The sequence below is a fragment of the Coregonus lavaretus genome (assembly GCF_964263955.1).
Source record: "Coregonus lavaretus genome assembly, chromosome: 30".
Taxonomy (NCBI): domain Eukaryota; kingdom Metazoa; phylum Chordata; class Actinopteri; order Salmoniformes; family Salmonidae; genus Coregonus; species Coregonus lavaretus.
Window position 1 is genome coordinate 21223346 of NC_140017.1, and position 23580 is coordinate 21246925.

The 23580-nt window shown below is 44.0% G+C and overlaps 1 pseudogene across 1 annotated transcript in view; it reads left to right on the forward strand.

Moving 5' to 3' along the window:
* Nucleotides 1-14661, forward strand: part of LOC311106156 (Fanconi anemia group J protein homolog) — an 81124-nt pseudogene extending 66463 nt beyond the window's left edge. The window contains exons 16-18 of the transcript in view: nt 10780-11663; nt 13735-14434; nt 14560-14661. The product of the transcript in view is annotated as a Fanconi anemia group J protein homolog (transcript). The remainder of the gene's footprint in view (nt 1-10779; nt 11664-13734; nt 14435-14559) is intronic.
* The last annotated feature ends 8919 nt before the right edge of the window (nt 14662-23580 follow it).

Below are 23580 nucleotides of genomic sequence, written 5' to 3' on the forward strand. Positions count from 1 at the left end.
TTGCTGCTAACGGGACAGGACAACTTCACCGCATCAAAGGGACGATGGACGGGGCCATGTACCGTCAAATCTTGGGTGAGAACCTCCTTCCCTCAGCCAGGGCATTGAAAATGGGTTGTGGATGGGTATTCCAGAATGACAATGACCCAAAAAACATGGCCAAGGCAACAAAGAAGTGGCTCAAGAAGAAGCACATTAAGGTCCTGGAGTGGCCTAGCCAGTCTACAGACCTTAATCCCATAGAAAATCTGTGGAGGGAGCTGAAGGTTCGAGTTGCCAAACGTCAGCCTCGAAACCTTAATGACTTGGAGAAGATCTGCAAAGAGGAGTGGGACAAAATCCCTCCTGAGATGTGTGCAAACCTGGTGGCCAACTACAAGAAACGTCTGAGCTCTGTGATTGCCAACAAGGGTTTTGCCACCAAGTACTAAGTAATGTTTTGCAGAGGGGTCAAATACACTGCTCAAAAAAATAAAGGGAACACTTAAACAACACAATGTAACTCCAAGTCAATCACACTTCTGTGAAATCAAACTGTCCACTTAGGAAGCAACACTGATTGACAATAAATTTCACATGCTGTTGTGCAAATGGAATAGACAACAGGTGGAAATGATAGGCAATTAGCAAGACACCCCCAATAAAGGACAGGTTTTGCAGGTGGTGACCAGAGACCACTTCTCAGTTCCTATGCTTCCTGGCTGATGTTTTGGTCACTTTTGAATGCTGGCGGCAGTGGCGGCTCCTGAAAAAATTCTCAGGAGGGGCAATTTTTCTGATGATTTAGGTGACCTACACACATTAAAAAAAAGATATGTCCAGCAACAACATGAAGACAGGGGCAGCATATAAGTCAATACCAGAAGCATTTATTGACTGATCTCAAAAGTGTTGGCTTACCAGGGTTGGTGGAGCCCTCAGTTTCATCTTTGCCTCGCAAAGCTAACTCAAACACTCCGCAAAACTTCACACACTGGATTAGCCGGCTGAGGATGTGGCGGTTCTTGCTAATGTCGTAGTAAATATATTTGTTATAGTGAATATGGAATATGATATGTTGAGTAAAATGTTGTGCTAAGATCTATTTAGGTCAGGAGCTGGTTATAAGTTCTGTTCCTATCCAATAACAATGGACAAAAGGGTCCTATCTTGTCAGCCTTGTCAGCAGGTGGCCAAGGACAACACCCACGCCATAGGCCTCTCAGTTCTTCCAACTCACGAGTTCTTGCTCTGAGGACACACACACACACACACACAAACACACACACAAACACACACACACACACACACACACACACACACACACACATCATCACTGTTAAACACACACACACACACACACACACACAAAAATCCCCTCTCTTAGGCTGAACATTTGAAGACAGAGAACCCGACTCAGAGCCAATGCAACAGTGACAGTAGCCTGCAGGGGACCTCGCCCAACTCATCAGGACCAATCAGAAGATCAGAACTACTAGATTGAACCTACTTCATTTATTGCATAAAATGTCTGCACACAATGTTTCGGGGCTCTCTTCAGATAATAATAATAATAATAATAATAATAATATGCCATTTAGCAGACGCTTTTATCCAAAGCGACTTACAGTCATGCGTGCATACATTTTTGTGTATGGGTGGTCCCGGGGATCGAACCCACTACCTTGGCGTTACAAGCACCATGCTCTACCAGCTGAGCTACAGAAAGTGGATACTCATGGATGCGCATTGCAATTGTAAAATGTCAACACAATTGGAGACACCACGTCATTTTTGGAGACATGTTATTGACAGTAAACTATTGTAGATGCGACTGCTAACTAACTAAAACATTTTAGCTGGCTAGCTAATCATCTTAGCTAAATGTGGGGCAAACAATTCAGTTATTTACCGTTAATTTGAGGGATTGGGGTGAAAGAAATCGAGTTACATAGTGATACTTTACGATATACTGTATTGACAATATCGCAATATTTTAGCGCTAGTTGGCTGTACCTGCACCAAAACACCATTATTGTTCCTTCATAGCTTGTTCTCAATCTTTTCACATTGGGAGCCAATTTGTTTTCAGCACTTTTATTTCCATGACTGATCAAAACTCGTTCTCATGGCTTTCTGATCCCTCTGCAACAGACATATGGTGCGCAATAAAATCACAGTATCGAATCGCAATACGTATAGAATCATGAGACTCGCAATGCTGATGCATATATCTTATCGTGAGGTTCCTGGCAATTCCCAGCCCAAGTTCATTTGCCACAACAAATCTCTTCGCTAGCAAACGCGATGTCTTCTCCAAAACGGCAATGTGTCTCCAGCAATGTTTACTTTTTTGACGTTCTATGGCATCTCCACTTTCCAAGCATATATGACCACATGTAATATTTTGGTAAGTGATGCAAATAGTGAACTATGTAGGGCCAGGATGTAAAATATATGTAGCTGCAGCAATTTCTCTTATCTGATATGGTAAGTAATGGGGCTTAATTTATAGCTCCCTAAGAGTTTGACGAACGGGTCCGTGAACGCGATTCCAGATATATTTACCTCTGAATAAACTGCCTTTATTACACCATATCCACATCCAGTAAACTTGTGATTATCAACACTAACCTCATCGTTGTGGCGGCGGACAGCTAGCCTGTATCCCTCGTCATCCAGTTGAGTGAGTGGCAATGTCTTTTTTCGTTCGTACCAATTTTTGGAAAATCCTCGGGTGTAGGACTTTCCGCCTTTAGTAGAAACCTGTTGAATTATTAAATTTGGTCTGGGAGGTCCTAATTGTTTCGTTGCCAATTTATCTTCATTTGTTCGCCGACAAAAAGGAATTTCTTTCAAACAATCCACTCTTTTCTCAGTTACGTTCATGGTTACGTAACGTATGACGAAAGCGCGTAAGTGCAAGCCCACAGACACCCATTGAGATTGTATTGAAGGCTCTGAAATTTGAAAAAAATATATTTTACATGGGAGTCTATGACAGAAGTTCTGGGCGATTTTCAATCTGACTGAAATCGCCCCAAAAGGGGGTGGAGCCATTTGAAGCACGACTTTAGCCTGATTCGACATTTAGTGGCAGTGTGGCACTGTGGCAGATCAGACGTATAGATTAAAACACTGATAACTACTGTTGCCGTGATATAATTGATTAGAAAAAAAATCCCTTCCTTTTCCCGTTTGGCAGTGCGTCGCCCATATCGCCCTATTGAACAGGCCGTCCCTGGCTGGCGGTGCTTTCACTCTAGTGGTAGCATGAGACGGAGTCTACAACCCACACAAGTGGCTCAGGTAGTGCAGCTCATCCAGGATGGCACATCAATGCGAGTTGTGGCATGAAGGTTTGCTGTGTCTGTCAGCGTAGTGTCCAGAGCATGGAGGCGCTACCAGGAGACAGGCCAGTACATCAGGAGATGTGAAGGAGGCCGTAGGAGGGCAACAACCCAGCAGCAGGACTGCTACCTCCGCCTTTGTGCAAGGAGGAGCAGGAGGAGCACTGCCAGAGCCCTGCAAAATGACCTCCAGCAGGCCACAAATGTGCATGTGTCTGCTCAAACGGTCAGAAACAGACTCCATGAGGGTGGTATGAGGGCCCGACGTCCACAGATGGGAGTTGTGCTTACAGCCCAACACCGTGCAGGACGTTTTGCATTTGCCAGAGAACACCAAGATTGGCAAATTCGCCACTGGCGCCCTGTGCTCTTCACAGATGAAAGCAGGTTCACACTGAGTACATGTGACAGACGTGACAGAGTCTGGAGACGCCGTGGAGAACGTTCTGCTGCCTGCAACATCCTCCAGCATGACCGGTTTGGCGGTGGGTCAGTCATGGTGTGGGGTGGCATTTCTTTGGGGGGCCGCACAGCCCTCCATGTGCTCGCCAGAGGTAGCCTGACTGCCATTAGGTACCGAGATGAGATCCTCAGACCCCTTGTGAGACCATATGCTGGTGCGGTTGGCCCTGGGTTCCTCCTAATGCAAGACAATGCTAGACCTCATGTGGCTGGAGTGTGTCAGCAGTTCCTGCAAGAGGAAGGCATTGATGCTATGGACTGGCCCGCCCGTTCCCCAGACCTGAATCCAATTGAGCACATCTGGGACATCATGTCTCGCTCCATCCACCAACGCCACGTTGCACCACAGACTGTCCAGGAGTTGGCGGATGCTTTAGTCCAGGTCTGGGAGGAGATCCCTCAGGAGACCATCCGCCACCTCATCAGGAGCATGCCCAGGCGTTGTAGGGAGGTCATACAGGCACATGGAGGCCACACACACCACTGATCCTCATTTTCACTTGTTTTAAGGACATTACATCAAAGTTGGATCAGCCTGTAGTGTGGTTTTCCGCTTTAATTTTGAGGGTGACTCCAAATCCAGACCTCCATGGGTTGATACATTTGATTTCCATTGATAATTTTTGTGTGATTTTGTTGTCAGCACATTCAACTATGTAAAGAAAAACGTATTTAATAAGATTATTTCATTCATTCAGATCTAGGATGTGTTATTTAAGTGTTCCCTTAATTTTTTTGAGCAGTGTACTTATTTCCCTCATTAAAATGCAAATCAATTGATAACATTTTTGACATGGATTTTTCTGGATTTGATTGTTGTTATTCTGTCTCTCACTGTTCAAATAAACCTACCATTAAAATTATAGACTGATCATGTCTTTGTCAGTGGGCAAACGTACAAAATCAGCAGGGGATCAAATACTTTTTTCCCTCACTGTATTGCCAAAACTATAGTTTGTTAACAAGACATTTGTGGAGAGTTTTAATGACTCCAACCTAAGTGTATGTAAACTTCCGACTTCAACTGTATGTATACAGTGGGGAAAAAAAGTATTTAGTCAGCCACCAATTGTGCAAGTTCTCCCACTTAAAAAGATGAGAGAGGCCTGTAATTTTCATCATAGGTACACGTCAACTATGACAGACAAAATGATAATTTTTTTTCCAGAAAATCACATTGTAGGATTTTTTATGAATTTATTTGCAAATTATGGTGGAAAATAAGTATTTGGTCAATAACAAAAGTTTCTCAATACTTTGTTATATACCCTTTGTTGGCAATGACACAGGTCAAATGTTTTCTGTAAGTCTTCAGAAGGTTTTCACACACTGTTGCTGGTATTTTGGCCCATTCCTCCATGCAGATCTCCTCTAGAGCATTGATGTTTTGGGGCTGTCGCTGGGCAACACAGACTTTCAACTCCCTCCAAAGATTTTCTATGGGGTTGAGATCTGGAGACTGGCTAGGCCACTCCAGGACCTTGAAATGCTTCTTACGAAGCCACTCCTTCGTTGCCCGGGCGATGTGTTTGGGATCATTGTCATGCTGAAAGACCCAGCCACGTTTCATCTTCAATGCCCTTGCTGATGGAAGGAGGTTTTCACTCAAAATCTCACGATACATGGCCCCATTCATTCTTTCCTTTACACGGATCAGTCGTCCTGGTCCCTTTGCAGAAAAACAGCCCCAAAGCATGATGTTTCCACCCCCATGCTTCACAGTAGGTATGGTGTTCTTTGGATGCAACTCAGCATTCTTTGTCCTCCAAACACGACGAGTTGAGTTTTTACCAAAAAGTTATATTTTGGTTTCATCTGACCATATGACATTCTCCCAATCCTCGTCTGGATCATCCAAATGCACTAGCAAACTTCAGACGGGCCTGGACATGTACTGGCTTAAGCAGGGGGACACATCTGGCACTGCAGGATTTGAGTCCCTGGCGGCGTAGTGTGTTACTGATGGTAGGCTTTGTTACTTTGGTCCCAGCTCTCTGCAGGTCATTCACTAGGTCCCCCCATGTTTTTCTGGGATTTTTGCTCACGTTCTTGTGATCATTTTGACCCCATGGGGTGAGATCTTGCGTGGAGCGCCAGATCGAGGGAGATTATCAGTGGTCTTGTATGTCTTCCATTTCCTAATAATTGCTCCCACAGTTGATTTCTTCAAACCAAGCTGCTTACCTATTGTAGATTCAGTCTTCCCAGCCTGGTGCAGGTCTACAATTTTGTTTCTGGTGTCCTTTGACAGCTCTTTGGTCTTGGCCATAGTGGAGTTTGGAGTGTGACTGTTTGAGGTTGTGGACAGGTGTCTTTTATACTGATAACAAGTTCAAACAGGTGCCATTAATACAGGTAACGAGTGGAGGACAGAGGAGCCTCTTAAAGAAGAAGTTACAGGTCTGTGAGAGCCAGAAATCTTGCTTGTTTGTAGGTGACCAAATACTTATTTTCCACCATAATTTGCAGATAAATTCTATAAAAATCCTACAATGTGATTTTCTGGATTTTTTTTCCTCAATTTGTCTGTCATAGTTGACGTGTACCTATGATGAAAATTACAGGCCTCTCTCATCTTTTTAAGTCGGAGAACTTGCACAATTGGTGGCTGACTAAATACTTTTTTCCCCACTGTATGTGTATATGTATGTATGTGTATATGTATGTATATGTATGTATGTACAGTGGGGAGAACAAGTATTTGATACACTGCCGATTTTGCAGGTTTTCCTACTTACAAAGCATGTAGAGGTCTGTAATTTTTATCATAGGTACACTTCAACTGTGAGAGATGGAATCTAAAACAAAAATCCAGAAAATCACATTGTATGATTTTTAAGTAATTAATTTGCATTTTATTGCATGACATAAGTATTTGATCACCTACCAACCAGTAAGAATTCCGGCTCTCACAGACCTGTTAGTTTTTCTTTAAGAAGCCCTCCTGTTCTCCACTCATTACCTGTATTAACTGCACCTGTTTGAACTCGTTACCTGTATAAAAGACACCTGTCCACACACTCAATCAAACAGACTCCAACCTCTCCACAATGGCAAAGACCAGAGAGCTGTGTAAAGACATCAGGGATAAAATTGTGGACCTGCACAAGGCTGGGATGGGCTACAGGACAATAGGAAAGCAGCTTGGTGAGAAGGCAACAACTGTTGGCGCAATTATTAGAAAATGGAAGAAGTTCAAGATGATGGTCAATCACCCTCGGTCTGGGGCTCCATGCAAGATCTCACCTCGTGGGGCATCAATGATCATGAGGAAGGTGAGGGATCAGCCCAGAACTACACGGCAGGACCTGGTCAATGACCTGAAGAGAGCTGGGACCACAGTCTCAAAGAAAACCATTGGTAACATACTACGCCGTCATGGATTAAAATCCTGCAGTGCACGCAAGGTCCCCCTGCTCAAGCCAGCGCATGTCCAGGCCCGTCTGAAGTCTGCCAATGACCATCTGGATGATCCAGAGGAGGAATGGGAGAAGGTGATGTGGTCTGATGAGACAAAAATATAGGTTTTTGGTCTAAACTCCACTCGCCGTGTTTGGAGGAAGAAGAAGGATGAGTACAACCCCAAGAACACCATCCCTACCGTGAAGCATGGAGGTGGAAACATCATTCTTTGGGGATGCTTTTCTGCAAAGGGGACAGGATGACTGCACCGTATTGAGGGGAGGATGGATGGGGCCATGTATCGCGAGATCTTGGCCAACAACCTCCTTCCCTCAGTAAGAGCATTGAAGATGGGTCGTGGCTGGGTCTTCCAGCATGACAATGACCCGAAACACACAGCCAGGGCAACTAAGGAGTGGCTCCGTAAGAGGCATCTCAAGGTCCTGGAGTGGCCTAGCCAGTCTCCAGACCTGAACCCAATAGAAAATATTTGGAGGAAGCTGAAAGTCTGTATTGCCCAGCGACAGCCCCGAAACCTGAAGGATCTGGAGAAGGTCTGTATGGAGGAGTGGGCCAAAATCCCTGCTGCAGTGTGTGCAAACCTGGTCAAGACCTACAGGAAATGTATGATCTCTGTAATAGCAAACAAAGGTTTCTGTACCAAATATTAAGTTCTGCTTTTCTGATGTATCAAATACTTATGATATTCAATAAAATGCAAATTAATTACTTAAAAATCATACAATGTGATTTTCTGGATTTTTGTTTTAGATTCCGTCTCTCACAGTTGAAGTGTACCTATGATAAAAATTACAGACCTCTACATGCTTTGTAAGTAGGAAAACCTGCAAAATCGGCAGTGTATCAAATACTTGTTCTCCCCACTGTACATACATACATATACATACATATACACATACATACATATACACATACAGTGGGGAAAAAAGTATTTAGTCAGCCACCAATTGTGCAAGTTCTCCCACTTAAAAAGATGAGAGAGGCCTGTAATTTTCATCATAGGTACACGTCAACTATGACAGACAAATTGAGGAAAAAAAATCCAGAAAATCACATTGTAGGATTTTTATAGAATTTATCTGCAAATTATGGTGGAAAATAAGTATTTGGTCACCTACAAACAAGCAAGATTTCTGGCTCTCACAGACCTGTAACTTCTTCTTTAAGAGGCTCCTCTGTCCTCCACTCGTTACCTGTATTAATGGCACCTGTTTGAACTTGTTATCAGTATAAAAGACACCTGTCCACAACCTCAAACAGTCACACTCCAAACTCCACTATGGCCAAGACCAAAGAGCTGTCAAAGGACACCAGAAACAAAATTGTAGACCTGCACCAGGCTGGGAAGACTGAATCTGCAATAGGTAAGCAGCTTGGTTTGAAGAAATCAACTGTGGGAGCAATTATTAGGAAATGGAAGACATACAAGACCACTGATAATCTCCCTCGATCTGGGGCTCCACGCAAGATCTCACCCCATGGGGTCAAAATGATCACAAGAACGTGAGCAAAAATCCCAGAACCACATGGGGGGACCTAGTGAATGACCTGCAGAGAGCTGGGACCAAAGTAACAAAGCCTACCATCAGTAACACACTACGCCGCCAGGGACTCAAATCCTGCAGTGCCAGACGTGTCCCCCTGCTTAAGCCAGTACATGTCCAGGCCCGTCTGAAGTTTGCTAGAGTGCATTTGGATGATCCAGACGAGGATTGGGAGAATGTCATATGGTCAGATGAAACCAAAATATAACTTTTTGGTAAAAACTCAACTCGTCGTGTTTGGAGGACAAAGAATGCTGAGTTGCATCCAAAGAACACCATACCTACTGTGAAGCATGGGGGTGGAAACATCATGCTTTGGGGCTGTTTTTCTGCAAAGGGACCAGGACGACTGATCCGTGTAAAGGAAAGAATGAATGGGGCCATGTATCGTGAGATTTTGAGTGAAAACCTCCTTCCATCAGCAAGGGCATTGAAGATGAAACGTGGCTGGGTCTTTCAGCATGACAATGATCCCAAACACATCGCCCGGGCAACGAAGGAGTGGCTTCGTAAGAAGCATTTCAAGGTCCTGGAGTGGCCTAGCCAGTCTCCAGATCTCAACCCCATAGAAAATCTTTGGAGGGAGTTGAAAGTCTGTGTTGCCCAGCGACAGCCCCAAAACATCAATGCTCTAGAGGAGATCTGCATGGAGGAATGGGCCAAAATACCAGCAACAGTGTGTGAAAACCTTGTGAAGACTTACAGAAAACGTTTGACCTGTGTCATTGCCAACAAAGGGTATATAACAAAGTATTGAGAAACTTTTGTTATTGACCAAATACTTATTTTCCACCATAATTTGCAAATAAATTCATAAAAAATCCTACAATGTGATTTTCTGGATTTTTTTTCTCATTTTGTCTGTCATAGTTGACGTGTACCTATGATGAAAATTACAGGCCTCTCTCATCTTTTTAAGTGGGAGAACTTGCACAATTGGTGGCTGACTAAATACTTTTTTTCCCCACTGTATTTGTTTGTATATATATATTTGCGAGAGAAAAAAAACATATGGGGGATTGGAAGTAATGCAGACAATTACATTGATGGAAGTTACAGTCTATCTGCAATATTAAAGCTGATCTACCCCGTAAAAAAATAAAACAATTAAATGACATGTTGATGTACAAAACATGTGTATATGTTTTAGGTCCATTTTTGATACCTTGCTCTGGTTCATTTGACAGTGCTAGCTTTTTCTTCTGCTCCTACCATCCACTGTTACAGCAAAACCTGTTCTCATAGGTGTCAAGCTAAACAAACGTAAATGCAGCGAGATATCAGGTTTCATATGGTACCTTGGCCCTCACTGAGGATGGATCAATAGAAAAACATGCTTCTGAGCCTAACAATTATATTACTGTGAGGTCACCGGGTCAATTAAATGAGGTGGATACTCTCCGTTCTAGAGCTCTAGTCTATTTTCTGTTGGGTGACTCGGGTCGCTGTAAGGCTGAGCTGTTTGCTCAATTGCGTTTTGAGGGGTGGGTGGGGGTGTCAGGAGCTGAATCAGGCAGTGGTGGGGGCGGGGGTTAGTGTGTGTTTGTGTGTACACCAATCTGTCTCATTACTTCGAGGTCCTCTACATGGCTGAGTGGTGCTGGGTTGGGCTGAGGCAAGCAGCTTGATGAGCAGATGTTGGACTGTTGCTTTTAATTAAATCCCATTGACCATTGTTTGTGTTATATTGAGCGTGAGACGGTAGTGGTGAGTTCTTCTCCTCTGCACTGTTCTGGATAAGAGGGAGAAAGACATCCTTTGCCCACACCACTAAACATGTGTAGTGTACACTAACCTAGCTGTTACGGGTCCAACTTATAGTATCCTTGAGGCCAATGTTGGCATCTTCAATGTACTTTCCCTGTTATTTTCTCACCTTTATTGTCAACACCTGATGACTACTCCAATCAGCTCCTCAGCTCAGCTGAATTTCTAAATGCATTGTAACAGATAGTCTTTATACAACCATGTTGTCTTTCCTTTCCATGATTTCCCATAACGTGTATATTCTCTGTGGGCAGGTGACCAGAAGCAGACACTGCAACACCCCTCCACTCATCCAAACAGTGATCCCAAGGCCCCGCCCCCCACCGTCTCCACCCCCCTCACCACCCCACGGCCCCTGCACCACCTCTTCACCTCCACCCCTGTGAGCTCCACCCGCTTCAAGACCCCCATCTTCCAGGCCCGGGACCCAGGCAGGCGTCGAGGTCCTCTGGTCGACCCTCCTCGGCCTGACTCTGTGGAGGAGGTGAAGGAGAACCAGGAGAATGTAAGTCAGGATCCCTGGATCCCCTTCCCAGGAAGGAAGGCCCGTGAGGGTAGCTACCCCTCCCAGCCAGGACCATGGTCCGGTTCTAGACCTCTCCCCAGTGGAGGTCCCTGCCAGTTGTGAGCCCAGACAGACCACTGTAGTCGTAGACGATCCCGCCCTGCTAGAGGGAAAGGAAGAGGAAGACCAGAGCATCTTCTTCACACCTGAGATGTTTGATGATGAAGAGGAGGTGGACACCAAGCCTCTCCCCAGGACAATGCAGTGGACGATGACAGGGGAGGGAACTGTGCTTGCGGCCAGCCTTGCTCTCTCTACCGGAACAGGCCAGGCTCTGTCTGAGGACCTGTTTGGCCCAGAGTAGGGTCCCAGGGAGGGCACAGGGAACGGTCACTACCACTGACACCCAGAGGGGCGGCGCTCTCACTCCCTCAGCCAGTAACGACTGTGTAAGTGTGGGATGGGAACAGGACAGGCAGCCGGGTTGTAGGAGTAGGATAGGAAGAGGTGACGAGGCCCAACAGCAAGAGACCCAGAGACAGGAGGACCAAGGTCAGGGAGAAGGACAGGAGATGAACCAGACGCATGATCAGTCCCAGGGGGCGACCCAGAGCAGTCAGAAAGCATCCTCAGGTAAAATAACCAGCTACTTATATGTTGTTCCTCAGGTTATAACAATAGACGACTAGACACCAGGTTATAACTGTAGATGATTAGGCACCAGGGCCCGTATTCACAAAGAGGCTCAGTAGGAGTGCTGATCTAGAATCAGTTCTTCGTTTTAGATAATAATAATTAAAATTATATGGACAGGGGAGACCTGATCCTAGATCAGCACTCGAACTGAAACTAGACACACCAAAACGCTCAGAAATCCAGTTAGTTCTCAGATCTTGCTCAGTAAAGCCAGTTAGTTCTCAGATCATCATGTCTCATTATCTAGCGTGACAGCATGGCTGGGTCGACTCGTCTGACTGACATTATCTGTTTAAAAAGTCTGGAGCTAACGAACTTTGCACAAATTGCGATGTTAACGTGCAGTCTTATATTTTTGTACACATCATTAAAATGCAAGAAGAAATGTGTCTTCATTTTCCTGTAAATGCGATGATGGAAGCATTGTCCCATTATGTGTTTTAATGAGATGTGTTATTTGGAGTGAGGAGAGGAGTGTGTGGGGGGGTTGCTCATGGCTTGGTTTTTGCTCTGACATGCACTGTCAACTGTGGGACCTTATATAGACAGGTGTGTGCCTTTCCAAATCATCTCAAGGATGATGAATGGAAACAGGTTGGACCTGGGCTCAATTTCGAGTCTCTTAGCAAAGGGTATGAATACTTATGTAAATAAGGTATTTCTGTTTTTAATATTTTATACATTTGCATAATTTTCTAAAAACCTGTTTTCGCTTTGTCATTATGTGAAATTGTGTGTAGATTGATGAGGACATTTTTTTAATTCAATCAATTTTAGAATAAGGCTGTAACGTAACAAAATGTGGAAAAGGGGAAGGGGTCTGAATACTTTCTGAATGCACTGTATCTCAGTGTAAAAACAGGCTTTACTTTGCCAGTTACCATGTTATTGACCCAATAGTACCAAAAATAAATGTTTTATCTTCCAATCGGAAGGTAAAGCCAATGAAGAATTATAAATGCTTTATTTTTTTAAGTCTCAGTTATTAAACTGTAATTGACTACCTGTTTTTATGTTAATATTTTATTAGTAGTTGTACCTGTCTGTCTTTGCTATGATGGCGGTCATTTTCTCAATTTCTTAATTGACCTGTTTATGTCCATTGCCTCACGTATATGCCTAATGTTCTCTGTGTGTATGAACAGTTAAGCATTGGCATATGTTGTCACGTAAATCCTAACCGTTCCCCTTAATGGGGAAAATGGTTTAATGATGTTGTGAAGAGTAAAAGGTAATTTACAGTGTTAGGAGGATTAGTTGTGATCATGGTTTAAGGGCCTTGTTTGGATTATTGGAGCTTACCCCGACAATGAGCAATCATACCAATGGTTAAAGAAGCTGAACTGTAGCTGGAGGGAGGCGGGAACAGTGAAGTCTGGCAAATTAAGCCCCATTAGCTTGACAAGATGTTGTCTCGTTAGAACACAAACCTCCCTAATGATCCCTAACCTGTGATTGGTTGACGGAGGAGTCCAAAGTGGACTACCGAACCATTCAATTAAAGCTCACCCCTCTGCTCATCAGCCTCACTGTACGACAGTGCCTTAGCATCGTTAGTTAATGTAATTGCATGGCTGAACGTGGCTGGGCACCTCGTTAATATCAGCATCAACGAGCGTGCCGTGGGAGAGGGTAAGCAGATGTCCTAAAAACATCCTAATAGGTGGTTAGTCTGTTGGTCTGTAGCACTGTAAGGCTATTAAGCAGCACTATGAGGTTATTAGAGTATTTACTGGGGCTTCCCTAAGTCCCTTTAATATCTCCTCATTGATTAGCCTAAGTCTTTTATATATCCTTGTGGGTTGGAACAAATTAAATAAATGAGTGTGTTTATTCATTCAGTAGGCTTATTGTAATTGTGGAATTGTATTAATGTCCCAGGTTGCTGATAATTGGAAAGTAAGTTTGTTTCCATTATTTCAGCTTGTTTGAGATTTTGCCACTTAAAAGACAACACTAAGCAGTATGAGGTGGCTGGCATATTGACATAATTTGCTTTAATTGGCAGTTCACGGCACTGAGGCCCTTGTTGCAAGACAGACCCAGCCATGGAAAGGAAAGTTATTCTTTCCAAGACCCAGGCTAAGAACCAGGCCCAGACCCAAGTCAGGTGCAGTCAGAGGGGCAGAGGCAGGACCAAGGCAGGGGTGCCCTTTGCACCCACCTCCAGTGTCCCAGTCCAGCCCCAGACCAAAACCAGGGCCTTGAGGTCCATGGCAGGACAGCCAGTCAGATCTGTTATTGTGGCTGGTTCTGGTCCTAAGGCTGAGGAGAATGAGGGCGAGCAAGCCATCACAGGATGAAAGTACCAGGCCTCTACCAAGTCTGGGACTAGTATTAAGGCCAAGGCCAGGGGGCCACAGGACTCTTTCAAGTCAGGAACCAGCAGGAGGGCCAGGGGGCAGGATGATATTTCCAAGCCAGAGACCAACAGTAGTAAGGCCAGGGGGCAGGAGGTTACTGGTGTTTTCTGCCAACAGTACAGCAGTAGGGGGAGATTGAAGGCAACATGCAGACCAGAGGAGAAGAGATCCAGGGGGAAAGAGGCACGGTTGCCCCCCTCTTGGGAGGGCATGGAAGAAGTCACAAGCAGCTCCCCCACCCCTAACATCCCCGCCACCACCACAGTGCACTTTGGTCCAGGCATCATGGTGCAGAGGAGCTGTAAGCACGATAGAGGGGCCAAAAGGGCCTCTCGGAGGAGGAAGGTGAGTTAGAGGCCACTGCATAGACCATGGTTGGAGCCTAGGTTTCTGAACAGTAGTGATGCACATTGTTTGTGTGTAATGGGTGATATGATGCACATCAAGTCAACTCAAGTGTTGTCTTCCAGAGGACTAACGACCAGAGACCCTGTTCCAGAGGACTAGACTGTGCTGTGTGTGGGCAGCAGCTGCTGCCCGTGGCAGAGGGTACATTTACTTCCCACAAATAAACATATATCCTTATGTCAGTGACCCTCAATCAAATCAAAAGTGGATGTTGTAACTTGTGACCATGTACCTTAGGTGAGCTGCAGAGCACCGTGTGTGATCTGGAGCAGATAGACAGGCTTAGAGGCACCAGAGGGTGGGGGGCCACAGCTATAGGTCCAGCCCAGTGTCCATGCCTCTCACCCAGGCACCCATGTCACCACAACCTCTCTACCCTACTGGTTTCCGGAGCATCGTGGCCATACAGGCCCTTAAAAGACATCTTCAGCCTTACAGGGACAACAACACCACAGGTAGACCTGAAAGAAATCAAACATCTGACTTTATCTTTAATCTTTACGTTGTTGCCTAACCTACAGGAATTACTTAATTTGTGATTTCACGGTGGGGGTTTGGAATAATACAACCACATACGAAGAACCTGCTATTACAGCCTTTCCTTGTTCGGGCTTGTTTTAGTACCTCTTTGGGGATGCCCATAAAGAGAGGGAAGCGCTGTCATAGGAGGTAAACACTGCAGTCAGCAAGATGTTTCCATAGTTACAAAACCCCTGCTTCATTGATGCCATAAGTCTATGCTGGAGAGCTCCCCTCTCTTTGAAGTGGGGGTGAGAGAAACCAACCTGTCTGAACGATGTCCCAACTCTGAAAGGCTCTAACCTGGATTCATCCAAATCACTGACTCAATAGATTAGTCAGGACAAAAGAAGCCATGGTGCCTGCTAGAATCCCCTAGTCACTTTTCCCTTTGACAGTGTTGCTATCCAAGCCATAGAATAAGAATTAATCATTCTATTTCTATGATCCAAGCACCTTTGATCCATACATACAGTACACACTTCCCCAACAGCATTCTATAGTTCCGTTGGTAAAAGTATTTACGGTCCCTTCAAAGTAATGATCCATTTAAACTATCTGTCATTATAAAACAGCAATCAGTGTCACTAGCCAAAAAGCGTTTATACAAATTCAATTTCCCCCAGGATTAAGGTGTATGCCTTCCTGTGCTGACGAGTGGGTAAGTGAGTGGCTGGCGGCTCAGAGGCCTTTAATGCTGTCTCCCTACAGGCTTTTCTGTGGGTTACTTTGCATGGGAGAAATGGAGCATTTAGTTGTTTTGTCCTTTATTTTCATTTTCTCTTTCTCTCTCTCAGGAACACACACATACACATACACCCTACAATGCTATCTGGGAACCAGTGGAGTGCTCTGTGACAAGGCTACCACAGTGTAGAGGTTGTGCCTTCCAGAACCCCTCCTCTTCCTCGTCTGCTGCTGTGGTGGCAGCTGAGATCCAGCACCCACGGGACCCCACCCTGGACCAGGTGAGCCTCAAAGCCTCAACCTTATAGGGAGGGACACAGCAACTTGTACTAGGTCTGGTTGTCCTCTAGCTGGTGCTCCCCATACACACACACATAAACAATTATTTATTCCTTGAAAGCAGTTTATGCATAAGGAGAGACTAATATCAACGCTTTGGGTTTGTTTAATGCAATTCAATGGTAACATTATGATGCTGAGACTCAGATGTTTCACATTAAAATGTATGTCAAACAAAACCCAATGACTGCAAAGTTAATCAAATCATACAATTCTATGCACAAGGAGTACTTTTAACAATTTCCACAGGAAGTGCAGATGCAAAGTTTGTTTGTGCCATTATTCTGTTACCAAACTTTGCACCAACCAATAATATCAGCCTTTTCTAACCAAAAGCCAATGGAAGTCAATGTACCGCAAATGCTTGCCTCATAATCAAGTTATGAATCAGGACAGTAATGTAAACCTGACCAAGACAGGTCTAATCAGTTGTAGGACTGAGAGGTATAATTGACTGTATAACATATGTCATGACTTACATCTTTTGTTCTGCACTTAGTACATGTTATTTTCTATCTTCATATGTTGCTGTGGGTTTGAAGTGTGGGTTCAGTAACCAATGTGAGAGATGGAGGTGACATTGTAACCGATATCTGGCCCTCTCTTTTGTGTTCAGAAATGTGCTGTAAATATTGAACTTTATATATTGATGCAAAATTACCGTTGACAATTTAGCTTATAAATCAATATGTAGAGACCATAGATCGAAATGGCTTGCATTGAGTGGTAGCCCTGATGGACATATAAGTATGTCTCTTCTGCCTGTGTGAAGCAGAATGTGAATTCTGACACCCCTTGAAGCTGGGATGTCCCTCCTACCATTTTAATACGCTCTTCCGACTGTCCATCAACTCCTGGCTGAACCCTACGTCACAGCCACTAACAACGCATATGCCTGGAATCCTTACATCGTAATGCATCAGGAGAGCATGGTTTTGTCACTGTAGCACATTCAGAGATTTATTTATAGCCAGTAATCTAAAATTATTCATGTACTGAAAAATTATATAAACGCAAGATGCAACAATTTCATCGATTTTACTGAGTTACAGTTCATATAAGGAAATCAGTCAATTGAAGTACATTTATTAGGTCCTAATCTATGGATTTTACATGACTGGCCAGGGGCGCAACCATGGGTGGGCCTGTGAGGCCATAGGCCCACCCACTTGGGAGCCAGGCCCACCAACTGGGGAGCCAGGCCCAGACAATCAGAATGAGTTTTCCCCTCAAAAGGGCTTTATTACAGACAGAAATACTAATGTTTAATCAGCTTCTTGATATGCCACACCTGTCAGGTGGATGGATTATCTTGGCAAAGGAGAAATGTTCACTAACAGGGATGTAAACAAATTTGGATACAACATTTGAGAGAAATAAGCTTTTTGTGCGTATGGAAACATTCTGGGATCTTTAATTTCACCTCATGAAACATGGGACCAACACTTCACATGTTGTGTTTATATTTTTGTTCAGAATAGATTTTTAAAAAAAAACACTTTCTGTTTGTCATAGATGGACAAGATTAATATGAGATGAATGGTGAGTTCCTAACGAGTTCAGGAAGCCAAGCTAGAGCTCGGAGAAGTTCACAGCGATGGGGCAGATGTTTTGATCAAGAGAGAACTTTAGAAAATATGCACATTTTCTAAATATGCAAATATGTATTTTACAGTTATAAGGAAGGTGAAATCTTATAATTAGTCATTTTATAAATGGATTATACTATATTTAGAAACATTATAACTCATTTCAAGCCTTATTCATATGGTTTTGTTGAATAGGAAATACATCATATAAAATAAATCATATTTTCATTTTTTTTTTCATATTTGTACTATGTAGTTGAGTTTGTGTCCTCAAACGTGACTACACCTCAGCAATTTATAACATATTTTACCAGAAAGGTGAGATTTGAACCTTTCTTTGAGTATGCAGCATTCCTAGTAATTGTTTATGGCCCTCTCATGATAAATAATTACTTTTGGGGATTACATAGATTACATTTTCGATTACATGCAGTTACATTTAAGAGGTTTAATAACAGGCCATGTGTTTGATATCCTCACACTGCAGTACATGTGCTAGACAAAGGGCTACTGTACTGTTTTTATACATATCATGTTCTTAGGGCAGACCGTTTCAGTTGGTGTTTGTCACTTCTGTGTACATCCCAAATGGCACCCTATTCCCTACATAGTGCACTACTTTTGACCAGGGCCCATTGGGTATATAGGGTGCAATTTGGGACTCTGACTCTGTCTCCTGCCAAGCGTCCATATGCTATGCTACACTATGCCTGGGGGCCTGGGGTGGAGTGGCGAGACATTTGGTCTAATAAATCAATACCAACAACACAACAGTGGCAGGATAATTATTTAATTATATCTCCCATAATCTGTCTGATATTGGTGACGGACTGAAGACCTATTCCAAGTTGTCACCCTTCTCCCTGTGACTGAGTTAACAAGCCTTTATTGACCCGTCGGTAGACGCGGCTGCTGCCAAGTCTTAATCGATTGCGATGTCTTAATCACTCCTAAACTGCTTTTTTAAAGGTTGAATTGAGAGATTACAGACATGCCCCTCTGCAAAAGCTTGGGGGTGACGGCTAGCACACTTGTGTCATAAACAATACTGTTTTTAGAACAGAATTTTGATGAGTTGTTTCGCCGTAAACTGAGAGGTTATATCTTATATTATTTATAGTTTTGTACCTTTTATGCTAATTATATAGGCTAGAGCACGTGTCAAACTCAAGGCCCGCTAGCCGATTCAATCCGGCCCACTGGTGGTTAGATAAAATAAAATAAATAATAATAACAATAATAATAAAATAGGCCTAAATAACGTTTTTTGGGTGGAACACGATCTCAATCGATATTGAAATGACTAAAACCAAATCAAAACTGTGTAGAAATGATAGGTCTAATGCATCTACATTTATAGTCTCTTCACTCTGTCCAGCTAGACAGTCAGGGAGCATCGAAAATTCAAAAAGCGATGGACAGAGGACTATGATTTGCACATTTTGACGCAAAGGAAATAATGAATTTTAAGTCTGGCTCTCCGGACCTCGGTGAAGAGCGAATGCATCCCGCGGAGGAAATGAGTTTGACACCCCTGAGCTAGAGATAAGAAGACACCAGGCTGAACTTTCCATCCTTCCTCTTTCTGATCGAAAGGCTTGACCTTGATTGACTGGTCAACTCAGGTCAGAACAAATTCGCTGCAGTGTCTAGGAAAGTTCTGTCCTGAGCTGACCAGACAATGGCTCAGATTATAACAGGGATGGTAGGCTAGTTGTAGAAAATTAGAAAGGAAAGTTTGATCTTCTCACATGTGGACAATGTATAAACATTTCCCGCTATGCTCGCAAGTCTTCTCAAACATGATTACTAATTGATTTAAAGAAAATGTAGTTCTCTTTAAGAGAGTGCATAGATACATAAAATACTAATCATTAGTGTGAATACCTGCAAAACGCTACGACTAGCAAAAATGTTTTCTGTGTATGTTAGATTGATATTTAGTTGATCGATACACCTCAGGCTTTTGGCCATCTTTGTTTCAGCTAGGTTTGTTTTCCACTTATGTAGTTCACTGTGTCTACACGTAAGACACATTTCTTACAAAACTTACCCGTTAGCTTGAAAAAGTCAGCATTTTCAAATATCTTCATTTTTAATAGATTTCACCTGCGCTCTAATTAAACAAACTGACAATAAATACGAGTCCACTCAGTGTTCTAGAATGCAGGAAAATAAGGGTCAGTTCAAGAGGGTGCTATGTGAAAACTTGGTTTTCTTTACCCTATGTCATTATATGTCTCCCAGACAGCGCCGGAGAAGATGGCTGCCGTTTTACAGCCCTCTAACCAATTGTACTATTATGTGTGTTTTTCCGCGTTATTTGTAATTTATTTTGTACATAATGTTTCTGCCATCGTCTCTTATAACCAAAGAGAGCTTCTGGATATCAGGACAGCGATTACTCACCTCGCATTGGATGAAGATTTTTTCTTCAACGAGGCGTTCGCGAAGGATATCCTACAGACACCCGACAAGGCCCAGATCCCCGTCATTCGCGTGAGGAAGAGACGGAGATATCGCGGACGCAGATCCGGGTGCCTTGTAAGGATCCGACGGCGAGCGAGTAAACTGCCTCTCCCATCAATCCTATTAGCCAACGTTCAATCTTTTGAGAATAAAATTGACGATTTAAGATTACGGTTATCCTACCAACGGGACATTAAAAAACTGTAATATCTTATGTTTCACGGAGTCGTGGCTGAACGACAACAATGATAACATTCAGCTAGCAGGCTATACGCTACATTGGCAGGACAGAACGGCAGACTCTGGTAAGACAAGGGGTGGCGGTCTCTGTATATTTGTAAACAACAGCTGGTGCACAAAATCAAATACTAAGGAAGTCTCGAGGTTTTGCTCGCCTGAGGTAGAGTATCTTATGATAAGCTGTAGACCACACTATTTACCAAGAGAGTTTTCATCTATATTTTTCATAGCTGTCTATTTACCACCACAAACCAATGCTGGCATTAAGATTGCACTGAATGAGTTGTACAAGGCCATTAATCAACAGGAAAACGCTCATCCAGATGTAGCGCTCCTAGTAGCCGGGGACTTTAATGCAGGGAAACTTAAATCCGTTGTACCTAATTTCTACCAGCATGTTAAATGTGCAACCAGAGGGAAAAAAAACTCTAGACCACCTTTACTCCACACACAGAGACGCATACAAAGCTCTCCCTCGCCCTCCATTTGGCAAATCTGACCATAACTCTATCCTTCTGATTCCTGCTTATAAGCAAAAACTGAAGCAGGAAGCACCAGTGATTCGGTTAATAAAAAAGTGGTCAGATGACGCAGATGCTAAGCTACAGGACTGTTTTGCTAGCACAGACTGGAACATGTTCCGGGATTCTTCAGACAGCATTGAGGAGTACACCACATCAGTCACTGGCTTCATCAATAAGTGCATTGATGATGTCGTCCCCACAGTGACCGTACGTACATACCCCAACCAGAAGCCATGGATTACAGGAAACATCCGCACTGAGCTAAAGGGTAGAGCTGCCGCTTTCAAGGAACGGGACTCTAACCCGGACGCTTATAAGAAATCCCGCTATGACCTCCGACGAACCATCAAACAGGCAAAGAGTCAATACAGGTCTAAGATTGAATCATACTACACTGGCTCTGACGCTCGTCGGATGTGGCAGGGCTTGAAAACTATTACAGACTACAAAGGGAAGCACAGCCGCGAGCTGCCCAGTGACACAAGCCTACCAGACGAGCTAAACCACTTCTATGCTCGCTTCGAGGCAAGCAACACTGAAGCATGCATGAGAGCACCAGCTGTTCCGGACGACTATGTGATCACGCTCTCCGTAGCCGATGTGAGTAAGACTTTTAAGCAGGTCAACATTCACAAGGCCGCAGGGCCAGACGGATTACCAGGACGTGTACTCCGAGCATGTGCTGACCAACTGGCAAGTGTCTTCACTGACATTTTCAACATGTCCCTGACTGAGTCTGTAATACCAACATGTTTCAAGCAGACCACCATAGTCCCCGTGCCCAAGAACTCTAAGATAACCTGCCAAAATGACTACCGACCCGTAGCACTGACGTCTGTAGCCATGAAGTGCTTTGAAAGACTGGTCATGGCTCACATCAACAGCATAATCCCAGAAACCCTAGACCCACTCCAATTTGCATACCGCCCCAACAGATCCACAGATGATGCAATCTCTATCGCACTCCACACTGCCCTTTCGCACCTGGACAAGAGGAACACCTACGTGAGAATGCTATTCATTGACTACAGCTCAGCATTCAACACCATAGTGCCCTCTAAGCTCATCACTAAGCTAAGGATCCTGGGACTAAACACCTCCCTCTGCAACTGGATCCTGGACTTCCTGACGGGCCGCCCCCAGGTGATAAGGGTAGGTAACAACAAATCTGCCACACTGATCCTCAACATGGGGGCCCCTCAGGGGTGCGAGCTCAGTCCCCTCCTGTACTCTCTGTTCACCCATGACTGCATGGCCAGGCACGACTCCAACACCATCATTAAGTTTGCCGACGACACAACAGTGGTAGGCCTGATCACCGACAACGATGAGACAGCCTATAGGGAGGAGGTCAGAGATCTGGCCGTGTGGTGCCAGGACAACAACCTCTCCCTCAACGTGACCAAGACAAAGGAGATGATTGTGGACTACAGGAAAAAAAAGAGGACTGAGCACGCCCCCATTCTCATCGACGGGGCTGTAGTGGAACAGGTTGAGAGCTTCAAGTTCCTTGGTGTCCACATCACCAACGAACTATCATGGTCCAAACACACCAAGACAGTCGTGAAGAGGGCACGACAAAGCCTATTCCCCCTCAGGAGACTAAAAAGATTTGGCATGGGTCCTCAGATCCTCAAAAAAATCTACAGCTGCACCATCGAGAGCATCCTGACTGGTTGCATCACCGCCTGGTATAGCAACTGCTTGGCCTCTGACCGCAAGGCACTACAGAGGGTAGTGCGTACGGCCCAGTACATCACTGGGGCAAAGCTCCCTGCCATCCAGGACCTCTATACCAGGCGGTGTCAGAGGAAGGCCCTCAAAATTGTCAAAGACTCCAGCCACCCTAGTCATAGACTGTTCTCTCTGCTACCGCACGGCAAGCGGTACCGGAGTGCCAAGTCTAGGTCCAAAAGACTTCTCAACAGCTTCTACCCCCAAGCCATAAGACTCCTGAACAGCTAATCATGGCTACCCGGACTATTTGCACTGCCCCCCCACCCCATCCTTTTTACGCTGCTGCTACTCTGTTAAGTATTTATGCATAGTCACTTTAACTCTACCCACATGTACATATTACCTCAACTACCTCAACTAGCCGGTGCCCCCGCACATTGACTCTGCAACGGTACCCCCCTGTATATATAGCCTCCCTACTGTCACTTTATTTTACTGTATATATAGCCTCCCTACTGTCACTTTATTTGACTTTTGCTCTTTTTTTCTCAACACTTTTTTTGTTGTTGTTTTATTCTTACTTTTTTTGTTTAAAATAAATGCACTGTTGGTTAAGGGCTGTAAATAAGCATTTCACTGTAATGTCTGCACCTGTTGTATTCGGCGCATGTGACCAATAAAATTTGATTTGATTTGATTTGATTTGATTTATAATCAAATACAATAATCATTCATTTGAACTATATTATAGCCACAATATGCTTGTACTCGACAGTGTTGATGAATTACGAACGTTATAGGTGCGTTGTAAAAATGAAAAGCTCGCGAAACGCATCTGATTAATTCATTATGAGTATGATTTACATTCATAACCTATTTTACGTCCTCATCTCCCTCCGTTGCATTCTATTTTCTACTTTCGGCACCCTGGTCAAAAATGGTACGTGCCCGAGCAAGGTCAAAATGTCGGGACTCCGGTTCCCCCATTCAAATTGTCATTAGGTCAGGGATCATCAGATTCAACCACAGGCCGATTTTT